The sequence below is a fragment of the Lycorma delicatula genome, chromosome 7 (genome assembly GCF_047948215.1).
Source record: "Lycorma delicatula isolate Av1 chromosome 7, ASM4794821v1, whole genome shotgun sequence".
In the NCBI taxonomy this organism is placed as follows: domain Eukaryota; kingdom Metazoa; phylum Arthropoda; class Insecta; order Hemiptera; family Fulgoridae; genus Lycorma; species Lycorma delicatula.
This window is the reverse complement of record NC_134461.1, coordinates 127,081,213-127,097,603: the sequence shown is the minus strand read 5'-3', so window position 1 is coordinate 127,097,603 and position 16,391 is coordinate 127,081,213. Positions and strand designations below refer to the sequence as shown.

The window sequence follows — 16,391 nt, the reverse complement described above, 5'->3', positions numbered from 1 at the left end:
AAAATGAGGTATATATAATATTAAACTTAATTCATCATTGTTTTTTTTTTTTTTAGTTGTTAATGTTACTATATAACAAATTAATTAAAAATACAGAATTAAAAATATTTTTTTTTAAATTAATATATAACAGCCAAAATAGCTACCTGTTTTTTCTTAGCATAAATTATTATAACCAAAATTGCATCATTCACATTAAGATTAGTTACTATAATCTCAGCAGATATATAAGACTTACAAAAACTCAACAAATTCTACTTCTTATATTTGTAACAAGTAGGGCTCATTTGAACCAGCTGAAAATTACACAAAATTATCAATGTAATAATAATGATAATAACATTTATTCATAATGTAATGTTTTGAATTACTTTTGTACCCATCATCAGTAACATAATAGTAATTTAATAATGAAATAATTTTAATTATTTTCTTAACCGTCACAAAAAAAAACATTGTGCATAAATTACTTTTAAAGGCATTGAGCATGATTGTAGCAAGAAATGGTAATTCACAATAGCTAAATGATGTTTGAAGTAACAGTGTTCTAATAGCAATACCTTTATCTTACAATTTTTATTAAGTATTATAAAACATTGACTGGCAGATTTAAACTGGCAATAACATTTTGGGTTGAGTATTCATTTTTTTTTTTTGGACATTATGCCAGATCATCTTTGAAATTAAAAGAAATAATAGAAGAGTGATCAAAATGACCAAACCAATGCCAATAACTGTTTGGTCAATAGATTAGAGAATAAAACAAATTCAAACAAAAAATGTGGTATTTCAATCAATTAGCATATGTAACCTACATATAACAGAAAACTTAAATTTAAAAAAAGTTTAAAAAAATTATTAGGTGACATTAATAAAGTGTGATTGATAAAAATACGAATTTACCTTTTGAGTCTTATCGATTAATTGCAATAATTTTGTTTTGCGTTCAGGTATACCATTTTGTACAATATTCTTCCAAGTTAGCTGTATATTAGCTACTTTATCTTGGAGTTGTTTAGAAAAGTTACTGTCAATCTGCTGACTAGAATGAAGTAATTCCTGAGTTAAATTTTCTATATTTTTAACTCTAGGTTCTAATGAATTTCCCTATGCTAACAAAGCCTGCAATATTATTAATTGAATATTATTTTATTATATAATGTTTAGTAAATTATATAATTAATTTATCAAAAATTAAAAATATATAATATTAATTACTTATTGATCACCTGCAGTATTATTTACCCAAAAATTATACGATTATAAAGAACTTAAAATTTAATAACGAGATGATCTAGTCAAAATTATACAACTCCTCATCTCTTCTGTGGTTGATTGCCTTATTCCTACATCATCCTTCTTTTAATATCTTTAAATTTTTCTTCCCTGAATAGGTACTATGGGAAATGTGTGAGCCACTGCATGAGTCATCTATGGTGTCACGGGAGAATGTAGAATCATGAACTACCCAGATATCATCTGAGTAACCATAGGACATCTGCTTCTTTATTTCATACTTGCTTTCTTTAAATTTCATAAAATTCTAGTAAAAGTAAAAGAATAATCTAACACATATTCTGCATTATTTGTAAGTAATTTTAACTAAATGTAAACACACAAATGATTAAGTTTAAAAGTTCCAGGGTAGGCAAATCTCTGCAATACTTCTTTCCATTCTTTTTAGAGTTATTTTTAAATAACATGCAAGCACTGTGCTCACTGCCTCAGCCTAGTTGCAGCACCCATAATAAAGACTAATAATTTCAATATAAAACAAAATACATTTTCGACCGTAATGAGTTTAAATCTCCAACTGAATTTTTTACAACATTGACAACCCACAATCTCCGCCTTAGAAACATCATCTTGCAATAACAAGAAGTAACTGTGTTGACATTTTCCATAAATAAAATCAAGGAATCAAATGTATCACTTGTTGCTGAAATGCTATAACTCTGACCAAAATATCTGGGCAAATAACACACATATTTATCACAACCACTGTTCTCACAACTGCCGATCAAAGTATTCGTCTATTAAGTTGAAGTATTGCTGTCAGCCTTAATTAGGGAAAACAGTACACTGTGTAAGTCACAGAAAACATCTCTACCTGTTCTCAATTGACTGAATTCTGGGATTAATCTAACCACTCACCAGTAAACAGTCTTTTTAGATGCTATTTAAAAGCAATTAATTACGTAAAATTAAACAAAAAAAAAATTGTGGTGTTTTGGGATAAATTCCAATAACACTCCTCCTTTAATACGTAAAAGTAATTGGAAAATGTAAATAAGAAAAGGACATGTTAAAGGCTCCTTAAAGCATGTAGTTGCAATTTGCTGAGCAATGGGTCACCACTACTTTATCTTCCTGTTTTATCTTCCTGTTTTCTGTGGAGCATTGTATATTAGATTACAAAATAAATAATTTACAATGTGCATTTGAAAATTAAACATCTTTATTTGGTAACAAAAATGTTTCTTTGAATTTCTTGCAAGTCTTGTTGATTTCTTCTAAAAATTCCTGACTTTTCCTTAGGAAAAGATTCATTGACGTCATGTTGTATTTAGAAAATTAATTTTCAATTATGACTTGAGAAATAGAAAAACAAGATGGTTGTGGAAATAAATGGACTGAAGAAAAGACAAAGAAAATTAGTCAAAGCATAAAAAAATGCTGAAAGAAATTATCTTTAACATTGTCCATACACAAAAAAATAAAGTAAGATTACAATAATGACATAAAATAATAAGTAGAATAGGCAGTGTGTAAACACACACAGTAATAAGTATTTGACCATTAAACTTAGAAATATGACATTTTTGATATCATGCCACCACACCTCAAACCCCTGTGGTTGGGACACTAAAAATGTTAAACTGAAAGGGTAAGATTACACATCGTTTTTAAAACACAAGAGATAAATCACATTTTACCTTTTATTTATGTTACGTGTTAAAAGATTGAAACCAACGATTCAAACCTAAAACCTGAATGTATACACACATCTACCACTCGTCACAATGTAGGTTACTTGCATCTGATCACATTAGTTTTTACGAAAAGAATAATGTATGTTTTAAATAAAAATCAACCTGTTTTCCGTGGAACATTGTTTATTAGATTACAAAATAAATAATTTACAATGCATACCTTAAAATTAATTGACAATATTAATATTTAAGTGGATATTAAAGTTCAGACTTTACAGACACTGTACAATTCCAGCCTCTGTGTAATACTTTGGTTATGTAAACTGTATACATTAAGTAATTGCCAATACACAAATATTTATTGAACACTTCTTTTATTCACCTTTAATTTACAATAATTTAATCACTACACTGAATTATAATGCGTTACAATAAATAAAGTCTAACAATATTTAATATCAGCTGGTTCAGTATATAATAAATGAATCTTAACAAACACATTATAAAATTAAATTACAATTATTCTGAAATTTTTTACATCGGGAACAAAATATGATTTATTAACAACACATAAAAAACAATTTATAATACTATAAACATATTTCTAAAACTGAATCGATTGCACTTTTTATTATTACAATAACATACTCTATTTCACCAAGAAAATTATTTTCTAAAAAATTAAGAAAAAATATTTTTATATAACAATTATATAAACTTGCGATCGTAAAATTTTAGCAAATTATTTTTTGAGAACTATTAAAATTGCAAACACCCGAAGAAAAGCTATACTGTTAGAACCTTTTTCTTTCATTTTTTTCGAAAGAATCCCACAGGAATGGCAGTCTACTTGCCAATCCTGTGGTTATTCATACTTTACATAAAAAAGGAAGACAAAATAGAAGTTAATATAATCGCAGAGGAAGTTCTCTTCTTTCAGTAACCTTTATAATCTTATAAAAGTGGTAGAAAATAGAATAGAAGAGAAGAAGACATCAATAAACAATTTGGAGAATATATTTGAGTTGTATAGAAAGGGAAGACCTTGGCAGAACAAGTAGCTTGTACAAAAATAGTAATCTTAGTTAGAATGGTGACATATAACAATTATACAATTAAATTTTTACATTTTAAAAAGGTATATTATTCTGCTGGGGAAAAAAATTTCCAATGCCTTTTCTACAGTTAAAATTATTTGGAATTGTCGGTACAATTAAAATCAAAAAAGGGCATAATATAACAAGACGTTGACTCTGATCGATTTTAATTGTGTTCTAGGTAGTCGTAAAAGAATGGAGGAAAACATTGAAACTTAATGTGGTAGAAACAAAACATTTAGGTTACAAAAAGGACAATCCAGGAATAGATTAATTCCAACGAAAAAACAAATTTTTCACGAGTATTAAAAATAAAGCAAAATCTCTAAAATTGTCGTAATAGAATTAAATTAATTAATTCATCAATCAAAAAAAAATAAAATTCTTAAATATAAATCTCTTAAAATATACAATAAAAAATGTCTAAAACAAATGTAACAAAGAATTTTTTTTAACTTCTTAATTTTTTTAGGAAGGTTTTCACCTTGTAGAGTAATTTTACATTACATTTTTTTTACACTTTCTGACAGTATATATTTTCAAAAATATTTCTATTTTCAAGCATCAATTGATATTTGCAAAGATATAACTTAAAATAGTAGAGATGCAGATAGAATTTCAGAACACAGCAAGTGACTTGGCATCAAATCTCCAACCTGTATTGATTAGGTTTGCAGTTCTTATATGTTCAAAACACTTTTTATACTGTTAACAGAATATATTTGATAATGTAATAAAACAATTATGATTTGAAATATAAGTCCGTAACAGGTTATAACTATCTTATCACAAAGAGAAAGCCGATAAATATTTAACCAATGAAGAGAAACGTTCACTCTTCCGTATCTCAGATTAAATCTAACATTCAACGCCCCCACAGATTACTTCAATAACTACATTATAAGAAAGAGAAATCCAATAAGAATTTAACCAATGACAAGAAAAATTCACTCATCCGTACCTCAGATTACACCAAACATTCAACGCCCACACAGATTTTTTCTATAACTCTTATCATAGGGGTAAAGCCGATAAAAATTTAATCAATGACATGAAACGTTCACTCTTCCGTATCTAAGATTACACCAAACATCTAACGCCCTCACAGATTACTTTTATAAATATCATATACGACAGCAAAAGCCGATAAAAATTTAACCAGTGTCAAGAAACACTCACTCTTTTGTATCTCAGATTACACCAACATTCAACGCCCTCACAGATTACTTCAGTAACTACCTTATCAGAAAGAGAAAGCCTGTATTTTTTTTTTGTTGTTTACTGTCACAGTAAATAGCTTAATCGCTTCATACATTGACTGCCAACATTGTAGGATTTACAAAGCCTTTTGTAGGTACTTAAATTATGAGTTTGTTGTGTATAGAGTTTCACTATTGTTTAAAACTCTTTTCCATTAAATTGTCATTATTAGCACGTTTATTTTATTTTAAATACGCACAATATGAAATTTAATTCATTACCTAAAGTTGATTTTTATTTTTGTAGTATAGTACCTTTTTCAGTTTGGATTTTTAAGATAACAGCCAATAAATTTTTTCTTTCATTTAACTACTACTATTAGTGTAAGGTCATACACACAACAGGCATAGATTTACAAATTACTTTATACAGTCCACTACTATTGAGAAGAATCGTAAAATATACTTTATTGACAGGACAAAAGTCAGTTAAATTTATCAAATGAATTTAGTTCATAGTAAATAATAATAATAATAATAATAATAGAATAATTCACCCAATGGAATAAATGATAGATTTGCATAAAGTTTGTGTAATAATTTATTTTATTTAATAGAATTTACAACTACATACATACAGAGTTTCGTTACCTCTTTTATAACCATTGAATTGTGCAGACAGTGATTAATAGTTTGCAGTATCATTATAACAACATTTATATTATATTATATTACATTTATATTTAGTACATACAACTTTACCCATCATGCCTGATAAAGGTATTTGAGGTTCTTTATACATTGTTGGTGTATGTCTTTCTGTCATACCATTGTGGATCTTGAAGTTCAAAACTCTCAGTTTCCATTTCCTGAGCAAACATTCTTTATTTAACAAACTTCTTGTTCATTAATATTTTATTAAGCGACTTGCAAAAATAAAAATGATACAGTATTTGACTCTTTGAGGAAGAGCCTGCAGTCACAAATTAAGTTTTTATATGGAAAAATTATTAATGAAATAGCCTTAATCCACTCCATGTTAATATTATTACTTTTAGTACTTAAAAAACAGTTGGCAATTTGGTCAATCTCCAGATTTTTCTGTTCCATGCAAATCTATCTGCATAGATTCGTTAAAATGTTTTCCATAAATGTAACTTTCTGTACGGGATTAAAAAAAAAAGGTAACTAAAAAATCCATACAAAATTTTTCATATTTAAAATTATTATAAATGATTTCGCTTAAATAAATCGTTTACGCCATGGATATGGCACACAGCAAGGTTGACATTATTTACATCAATCTTCTTATAATTAAATTCTCTACAATTTATGTTTAAAAAATGTATGATTTATTGCCAATTTAACAACGTTATTGTACGTCAAACGTAAAAATGTGTTTTTGACCCTATTTTATGCGTTTTACCTAGGCGGATACCTTAGAAACTAAAAGAAATACAGTTCTGAGACCTATGTTTTTTGATTTCCCAGCTCAAAAACCATAAGAAACAATTGATTTTGCCCCTAGATTGACCTTCCCAGAATTTCAGAAAACCTTAATTTACCCGGAGGAACTGAAACTCAGCGAAATCTTTCACCCTGTATAACTCGCTAACGAAGGTTTTCAGACCTATGTTTATATGAACTTTTTTCTTATTTTTAGCCTCTAGAATGAGTTGTCAAAGTGTTGCCCTATCCTCCTGAGTCACCCTGTATATACTTATATTTAGTTAATGTAACAGTCACACATTCTTATTATTAATGAAATAAGTCATAATAAATTCATATCGATAACAAAGTATAAGTTCATATTGAATACACTAATATTGACAATACAAAACAGTATAAATTTACTTTATAAACAAAAATAATTACTAAAAAAATAATGTAAAATGTAAAACAACTGAAAATGAAACTGATAATGTAAGATACTGATACTTTCTTTCATACTGATAATGTAAGATAACAACTGATAATAAATAATTTACAAAACAAAAAGTAAAATTAAATTTAAGATATATAAATGTCAATGCATTTACGTTGTAAAAATACTTTAAATAAGATGTACAACTGTACATATCCACCACAAAAAAATTAGTGTACAGTTTTAAATATAATGTCCCTCATCATCGATATCAAATTTGAACTACAGATATGTTTTAGTAAAAAATTTCTGCTGTTAAATATATTCTTATTGAAATAAGAATACAGACTAAAATGGTAACAAAATTACTAAAAAAATAACTTTAAACCTTAAACAGATTTTCGTTCTAGGCGTAGTGCAAATCGATATTCTTTAAACATCTTAAAGCCATAGAATTCTTTAATCTTAAATAACGCCTTAGAAAATTACAATTTAAAAATTTTCAATAATTTGGATCGCTTGCCAAGAAGTGAATTTAAAAAAAGAATACATCTTTCAGTCTCTATTATAAATAAATAATTACATCCACTGTAATAAATACAAGGTATACTTACGTTCTGTCTACAGATACCGATTCAAACTTAAAAAATTAAGAATTTTAATGTAAATTTTCATCGTAAAACAGAATTTGAAAGAATCTTTATTATATTAAATTTTAAAAAAATTTGTACTGGCCAAAAGCCAATAATATTTTAAATAAATTAATAAAGTTTTTAAAATAAAATTTAATTTAACCCTATATTATTTTATGTGAACATATTTTTATAACTGCCGTGGAAAACCAGGAAATGAAGGATAAAAATTTATATATCTTAAACCAGTAAACACATTATAAAAAACTACTTAGATAAGTTTTAGGCCCTTATCCAAAGAGCAGTAGGAGGAAATGAATTTGATATTTTACTTAATAAGAAAGTTATGCAATATTGGTTTTTTTTTTTAAAAAGCCCTGCCAATTTCCACCTCCATGGTCTGATTTTGCCCATGTTCACAAGAAAGTGAAATACATAGATATATAGATATGCTAAAGACAAAAGTATAAACAGTTTACCACCAACAGTACAGAATTCAATAATGCTTCTTACCTTATGCTTATTGTTTTTTTGTAATAGTGCTTTCAAGGATTTTCCCTCATCATCAGTTATAAAATTAAAAAAAAATTGTTATGCAGCTAGCCACACATACAGTACTGTACTCAATTTTTTTTTTAATTTTATAATATTTAACATGATTACATATTTTTACACGTTTACAATTTTATTCTGAATTTAATGTGCGATTGTTTAAAAGAAAACATTTAACTGATGATGAGGGGAACCCTTGAAAGCGCTATTATGAAAAAACAGTACGCATAAGGTAAGAGGCATTATTGAATTCTGTACTGTCAGTGGTAAATATTTTTTATATTATTGTCTTTGGTGTAATTAATACAAGAGGACAAATACAATAACAAAAGAATTGGTTTTGCTAATATATATATATATATATATATATATATATATATATATATATATACACTTTTTGAACTTTTACCCATTACAATAGGTAGCTTACTTATGAAATCTACCTAAAAATAAGATTCAGATAATAAGATTTTTTCCAACTACTTGTCCCGTTCAAACAATATTAGACTATTTTTGAATAGTGTTGTATTCTAATGTTACGTGAATAGTAGACCTTGATCATTTTGTATTGAACTTAAGTGAACTCTTAAACAAAATTTTTAAATCACGTTTTTCACTCATTGAAAAAAAAAATTATAACTTTTTTTTTCAACAACCCCTTGTGTCTTTCTGCATAATTTACAGCCAAAAACACCAGGTAAGAATCTTTATTTGTTATTGAGAAAATCGGTCAATTGTGTAAAAATATAGTTTTGAGAAAACTAAAAAAGTACATTACATGTAATGTAAGTTGCTATATTACATGTACGCAAACTAACCGTATTTTTAGATTTAAAGGTAAAAGTTATTTCAAGTGTAAACTCTGTCTTTAAAAACCTTTACAAACCCCTTTACAGAGTTTACACTTGAAATAAACAAAGGAAAATTTCTCTCAATAAAAGTGAAATTTCCCGACTCTACAAAGAAATATTTTTGAACTAAAAAAGTTGCAAAAAACAAAATAATTATAAAAAAAAATTGACAAATGTTTCCAATGACAAATATTTCTTCAAAAAATTTTCTAGTCAACACATTTTATAAGAAATAGGATATTTGTATGACCACAAATAAACAAAATGACAAAAAGAAGTAATAGAAGAGGGCATTAATTTACTCCACCATATAGAAATTCAACTTAGAGTATTTAAAAATGGGGTTTACTGTTGAGATCTAGTAGATGTGACTAGCATTAATTAAGCGACTCCTCTACAACAGTTAGCAATTTATGTAGCCGCTTAAATAAAATTATGATTTACCACAATATTTCCAGTTTCTTACTGCTTCTTCAGTACTGAAATTAAAAATTAAATTAAAATAAATAATTAAATTATTATTAATTAATAAATAAATTATTTTTAATTTAAAATTTTTATAACAATATACAAAATATTTAGAATATTTTTAAAATAATGAACTGAATATTCTTAGCAATTAGCAATTATAATGAAAAAAGATCAATCAATAGGCTATGAAAAATCATATTGTAAAATTTTCTATTTGTTATCATGAGTACAGCTTAACCAATTTTGATAAATGAAATATCAGAATAAAGTTTGGTATTTTCTCTATCACTTATGCAGAAATAATATATCTTCCAGAACCCAATTTAATAACTAAAATATCATTAGATGAAAAGTTTTGGAGTAAAATATGATATGGTCTTTGAAAAACAGCTTTACTGTTTGAAAAATGAAAAGTTATCCAGATAAATCTACACTGAAAACCATCCAATAGTTCAATAAGATCATTGATTCAAAAAAAAAGATTTGGATTGGCCCAACAATTCTTACATTATGATTTATAAATAAAGATTGCATTAAATATAATTTTTTAAAACGTATAATCAAATATAGAAAAAAATAACTGCTCAATATTTAAACAATGCACTGTGTACATTACTAGTGTGGCCATGAACAACATGGGTGAACCAACATTAAGAAAAGAAATTTCCTCGTAAATTAAGAGTATTTTATATCATTTTCGTTATATTTTATTATTTATAACAAATTCTGTATGAGCAAATAATAAATCTAACGTGATATTTCATTATTATTAGACTAATCAAATCCAGTCAGGTACAAAAAATAAAGTACATTATACTTTAAGTAAATTGAATGGATTTTTTTTTATATATAAAAGCACATTTAATAGATACAGCTACATCATTCATATTTGCTGATTCGAGACTTGAGGACCTACATTTATACAAAAACTACTATTTTTAAAGACCTAACATGTTATAGAAAATTTTTTCAACATAATACAATTTTGTAATGTAATGAACCTGTGTTTTGATTTCTGTAAAAGAAATAATACACCTCTAAAAAGTTATATTTAAAATTCCATTTTTACACGTAAAAATTAGGATAAATTATGATTACATATTTGCCAATTGTATTTATTACTTATAATGAAAAATTTTTCTTTCATTCTTATGAGTATTAAATGCCATAACCGTAATAGGTTCATAACAGCATTAAGAAGTGCTGGAAAAGATAATGTAAAGCAGCAACTTAATAAATTCCTTTGCATTGTGGTTTGATTTATATAGCCTTCTTTGACTAAACAATGAACATTTAAATCTAAGATCATAGTCTACAGAAAAAGGTAAAAGAGGAAATGTACCTCAAGTCTTTTGCCAGTATCACTTTTATTATTTACAGCTCGTACAGATTCTAACATAACATCCATTCTTTGTAACATTTCCTCAGCAGCTTCATTGTATTCTTCTATTTCCTTATCCAGCGGTAAATGTAATGAATCACTATCTTCCTTTTCTTCTTCTATATCGATTAATTCTTCTCTAACATTCTCTTTACCTAATTTAATTTCTTTCCTTTTTCTTTTATCATCACTTCCCACATGAACATCATCATCCTGAGTAAATTAAATATTAAAAAGATTTTAATACAACAAAAAATATTATTGTACACATAGATTATACAAGTAACATTTTTTTAATAAATGATTAGAAAAAACACATAAGTTTTTTAAAAAAATTCAGAATTTTTTTATTTTTAGAAGCATTATATAGGCCACATTTTGTTACTTTAACCACTACTATCTAATTAGAATAGTCATGTTTGGAACATGGTTTCTTTAAATACAAGTACTTCCCCTTGGTTCATTTCTCAGTGCGAATTAACCTAAAGTAAGAATAAAATATGTATATATATATATATATATCTAATTAAAGGATCTTTAGTAACTGAATATAAGTGAAAAAAGAAATCAAGCAGTAAGTAGACCATAATTATGTATTTTCCCATGTCCATATATTGATGTGTTCCTAGTAATAATACAATGCTCTCTCCACGTAAATCAGTGGCTACTGAATTTTATGCAAAAAGACAGATATTAAAGTAAATGGCCTGAGAAACAAACACAGTGCATGAAAAACAATGAAACTGGTGAATTAGTTATTAGCTGGCCAGCCTTTGCATAAAGTGGAAAATGAGTGCTGTAAAACCAAACGATAATGAAATTATAATAAATTCATACACAAAATTTAAGGATATGAAAATAAAATTTACCATTTTAATATAACATTTTTTTTTAACATTATGCCATTAATTTCTTATTGCCTAAATGTTTTTCCTTCATTCAGATTTTTCCAAAAAAGTATTGATTTTTTTAAAGAAGTCAAATAAGTTTTAACTTAAAAACAATCCGTGCATAAATTCTATACATGTTGGTGTATCAAATTTTAGATTCTGTATTTATCATTATAAAACAGTTAAATTATACACGGCAATTTTAATTTAAAATATTTTAATTTTTTACAGGTTAGTTTATTAAAATAGAAATTATTATATATATTAACATTTTTATTAATAAGTTAAGAAATTTCTTTTTTTTTACTAAAAACTGATTAATTTCTCTATTAGAGATTTACAGTGTTGGGGATTATCTTGTGATAATTTCAATGCAGTTAGATTAAGAGCATATGTATATGTTAAATATTCAGTCAGTTTTATCATATATTCATTTTGCATATATTTTATTAGTATGCTTTGTCCTAGAAGAAATGATAGGTAAAAAATAAATTGCTAATGTAATGTTGAATCCATTTTATTACACCTATCAGATGACCAATTCCCAATAAATTGTTCTAAATTTTGAATAAGACAATATGTGTAGTCCACACAGCCCATGTAGATTTCACTTTGTTATTATTTGATTTCTTTTTAATATAATCTACAACTTAATAAAGAAACATATTTCTTATGTTTTACAAAATTGATCTTTTTAAATATTAAGATGTAACTGTAAAACCAAAATCATATATTACTATGGATCTAGAGGCCAAGATGGGTGGCTAGGGACAGTACTGAAAAGTCACAAACATTAAAATGTAACTGGTTCAGTCAGACCTTGAACTATCAACTTCTTACATGGGTGCCACACTGCCATACTTAAAAGTACATTATTATTCTATATAGCTGTGCAATACAGGTGATTAGTATAAATAGTGGGTTGAGCTATTGTTGCTGTCACAGAACTAAAGTAAGTGATACAAATAAATAACAAAATAATAATTTAGACTTGACTTATTTGATGTTTCTTCTTTTCAAGCTTCCAGAAGCTCTTCAACAGAAATTTGAGCAACACACCAAGATTTACAATAATCATCAGAACAAATTAGACCCTTAATCATATTGCAAGGAAACTATTTTTCAAGTAATATTGACTGCTATGACTACCAGCAGCAAATAAATTACAATAACATGCAAGTAAACTGCATCCATGGTTTTCAACTTTGATGATTTACAGCAGGTTTTATAAGAAATCATCAGGTTATCAGTATTAGCCTAGTGAAAATCATTAAAACAATACATCACTGGATATGAAATTGTTTAAATATAGAAAATATGCAAATATTTTTAAAAAATAAAACAAAAAACTGGCTGATTATAAAAAATTACTAGAAACAGCAGGCCACAAACTTAAAATTGTTTTACAATTGAATTTGAAACATAAAAATATTAAGAACAAAAAAAAATCAAGTGATATATTTTATCAAGTCATGATTAAAGATTATGCAGTCAAATATCCAAAATACATGCACAAAAGTTTACAAAAAATAAATGAAAAAATTTTTTTTAATTGAAAAAAGATATATGATAACTTTAAACTGTTTAATTTATATAAAAACTAAATTTAACACGGAAATATATTTAAAAATGCATGCTATATAATTCTTAACAAAAAATGTTAAATTTTTTGGGGGATGGAGAAAATAAGATTTACTAATTCTTCCATTTTAAACCAACAGCATTAGTTTTTCCTAATATATAAATTAGATATTTTATAATTCATTATCCTAACCATACTTAACCAATTTATGATTACATATAAATTGTATTAATGAGACTTAAATAAATGAAGAAATACCTATTTATTAATTTTATGTAATTCAAAACATTACAAATAAAAAGGAATTCACAAAACATATACCGTAAAATAGCATAAATAAAATTTTACATATATGTGAATTCCCAGAATGAGTAGAATGTTCACACCAATAAAAAACATAATCTATACAATACATCATATTAGATTTTTTGTTCATTTTCAATTAATTTATTTTTCAAGTGCCAATTACTTTAATAATAAATGTCAACACAATGTAATAAGAACTGTACTGAAAACTGTTTAACTTTCCTGATTTGCAGTAAACAGTTTATGGTTTGCAGTAAACAGTTGAGCACAGACATTTTTTTCCTTATTTTATTTCCAATATTTCCCGAATGATGTTTTTTTAGTATCAGGTTTTACAGAACCATCACACTTAACCTTTACTATGGTTAATTTGCATAGTTTAATGTCTCATTCTGGGCTGCAACTTTTAATCTGTTCCCATTAACTTTTGGATTAAATATGATACTACTGTTAGTTTAAGCAAAACAGTGTAATCTTTATAAACTGTTTTAGATCTGTGGCTCTGTATTAAACAGAGTGGTCTTTCCAGGTTTTTTTTTTAGTTCTCAAAAAGAAGGAACAATGGATTAACAGACATAAGAGACAGCTTAGCTCCAAATAAGCTAAGACGTTTTTCCAGTTTATCAAGCCAGTCCATTTCTTGAGCTACAAGTGGTAAAACATAAATAAATAAGCCTGAATAATTGATGTACAACATGCAATCAGGCTTACTAGAAAAAAAACATTGGATATTAATTATCATTATTACCTATACAAGTGTTCCAGGTTTAGGGCAAGGCAATAAACTGTATCTAGTTAAAAGCCACTGATTACAATAATGTAATATTTCAAAAAAAAAATTGCTTTATTATCAGTTGCATGTTAAAAATATCTTAAAAATATCTGTTGCATGTTAATTTACTACAGTCATCTTTGCACATTATAAAGTATTGTAACAAGACCGGTATAACGGATCTGAGTAACAGATTCTTGGTAATTAAGAAGAAATTGTAGAAAATATAATAATGGGAAAATCCAGAAAGGGGCTAAAATATGAACCCTTTAACAAGCTAACAGGTCCGTTTAACAATCATCCATTTTGTAAATAGTATATAAATAAATATTATAAATAAAGTATATAAATAATCAATTATTAAAGAGTGGAAAAAGAATTTCATTTGAACAGGAGCAAAGGGGAAAAGTTACATCGTCATTTATGGGTTCCAGAAAGAAGGTAGCATCTGAAAAATGGGAAATGAAAAATTGGATAATTTGGAAAGAAAATGCATTTATCCGTATATCAACTTATGCTTGTCAAAGAATATCTACTGCAAGACACCATGTAACAACTCAAGCATTCACCACACTCTCCTGATTTGAGACCAGTTGATCTTTACTTGTTTCCTTGTTTAGAAAATTCTCTGAAAAGGAAAAGATAAAAGAACGCCGATAATATGATGACAAGTGACAAACCAGTTAAGAACAATATCCCAAAATGGTTTAAGAAATTTTTTGTTCCTACCTTGTACTCATCAATACTTTGATAGAGAAAGCAATTTTTATATAAGATGGCATCAAACATATTCAGTATATTAAATTTTTCACAAAAACCATTACACATACCTATTCGATTAAGACTACGTAATTTATCACTCATCTGATCAACTGATTCTTTAAGCATTTGAAATTTTGTTTTTAACTGATTATAATTCAGCTGAAGATGGAGTATTTATTTCAATTGGTGAATTATTTTTCTCAAGATTTAACAGCCATTCTTCAAACTGTGGTAAATCTTCTAAAACCTAAAAAAACATTAAATTAATTTAACTGTCAAAGAAAGAAGACATAAAATAACTAATATTAAACACTAAAACAGAATAAATGAGTGAGTTTATATTTCTTATGTCATTTAAACATCAGCTGCTTATGCTTTAAAAAAAAAATATATATATATACATACACACAATTCTCACTTTTGGCTCCAAAAAGGCTAAATGGGTGTAGCCAGCCACCCTGGTAAACCATGTTGGTCCATGGACTAAACATAGTGAGGGTTTCCAGTGATTACTATTTGCTCTGGCAGTGTGTTCTCCAGGTTAGGGGCGGCTGCAAAAGGCGTGTTCCTCATGTTAGGGGTTGCCTACTAATATGGTTGGGCAACCATACTCCTAGGTGAACAGCAACGGGTAACTACCACCTTATACTATTCCCCAGGAACACACATGATGGTCCTCAATGTTAAAGAATCCGGAGTTAAAGCTTCCCCTCAATCGGTTCTCCAGGGAGGGCGAAACAACAAGGTCACATGCAAATAAAATTAGAATTGGAATGTGAAATGTTTTGACGTTACTTAAAGCAGGAAAGCTAGAGAATGCAAAAAGAGAAATGGAAAAGAATAGGTTGGATGTGCTGGCTGTAAGTGAGGTGAGATGGGAAGGAAGGGGGGAGGAGTTACAGAGTGGAGGGTACAACATTTTTTATTCAGACAGAGAAAGCAGTGGTAAATATGGAGTGGGAATTGCTGAGCCCACAGATGAGAGGCTGTGTAGATGAGTAAGATATGTCGATGAATATTGGTGTTGAGACTAAAGGGCAAATAATACAAGCTATAATAAGATTCAGGAACTGATAAGATGGGGAAAGGAGAGGAGCTT

General features: G+C 27.2%; 1 long non-coding RNA gene across 1 annotated transcript in view; it reads right to left on the bottom strand.

Moving 5' to 3' along the window:
• LOC142327498 (uncharacterized) overlaps positions 1 to 16,391 on the bottom strand; it is a 35,309-nt gene that overhangs the window by 16,538 nt on the left and 2,380 nt on the right. Inside the window, exons 2-3 of the long non-coding RNA XR_012757001.1 lie at positions 15,361 to 15,539; positions 10,942 to 11,193 (exon numbers count right to left, since the gene is read on the bottom strand). This is a non-coding gene — a long non-coding RNA (uncharacterized LOC142327498). The remainder of the gene's footprint in view (positions 1 to 10,941; positions 11,194 to 15,360; positions 15,540 to 16,391) is intronic.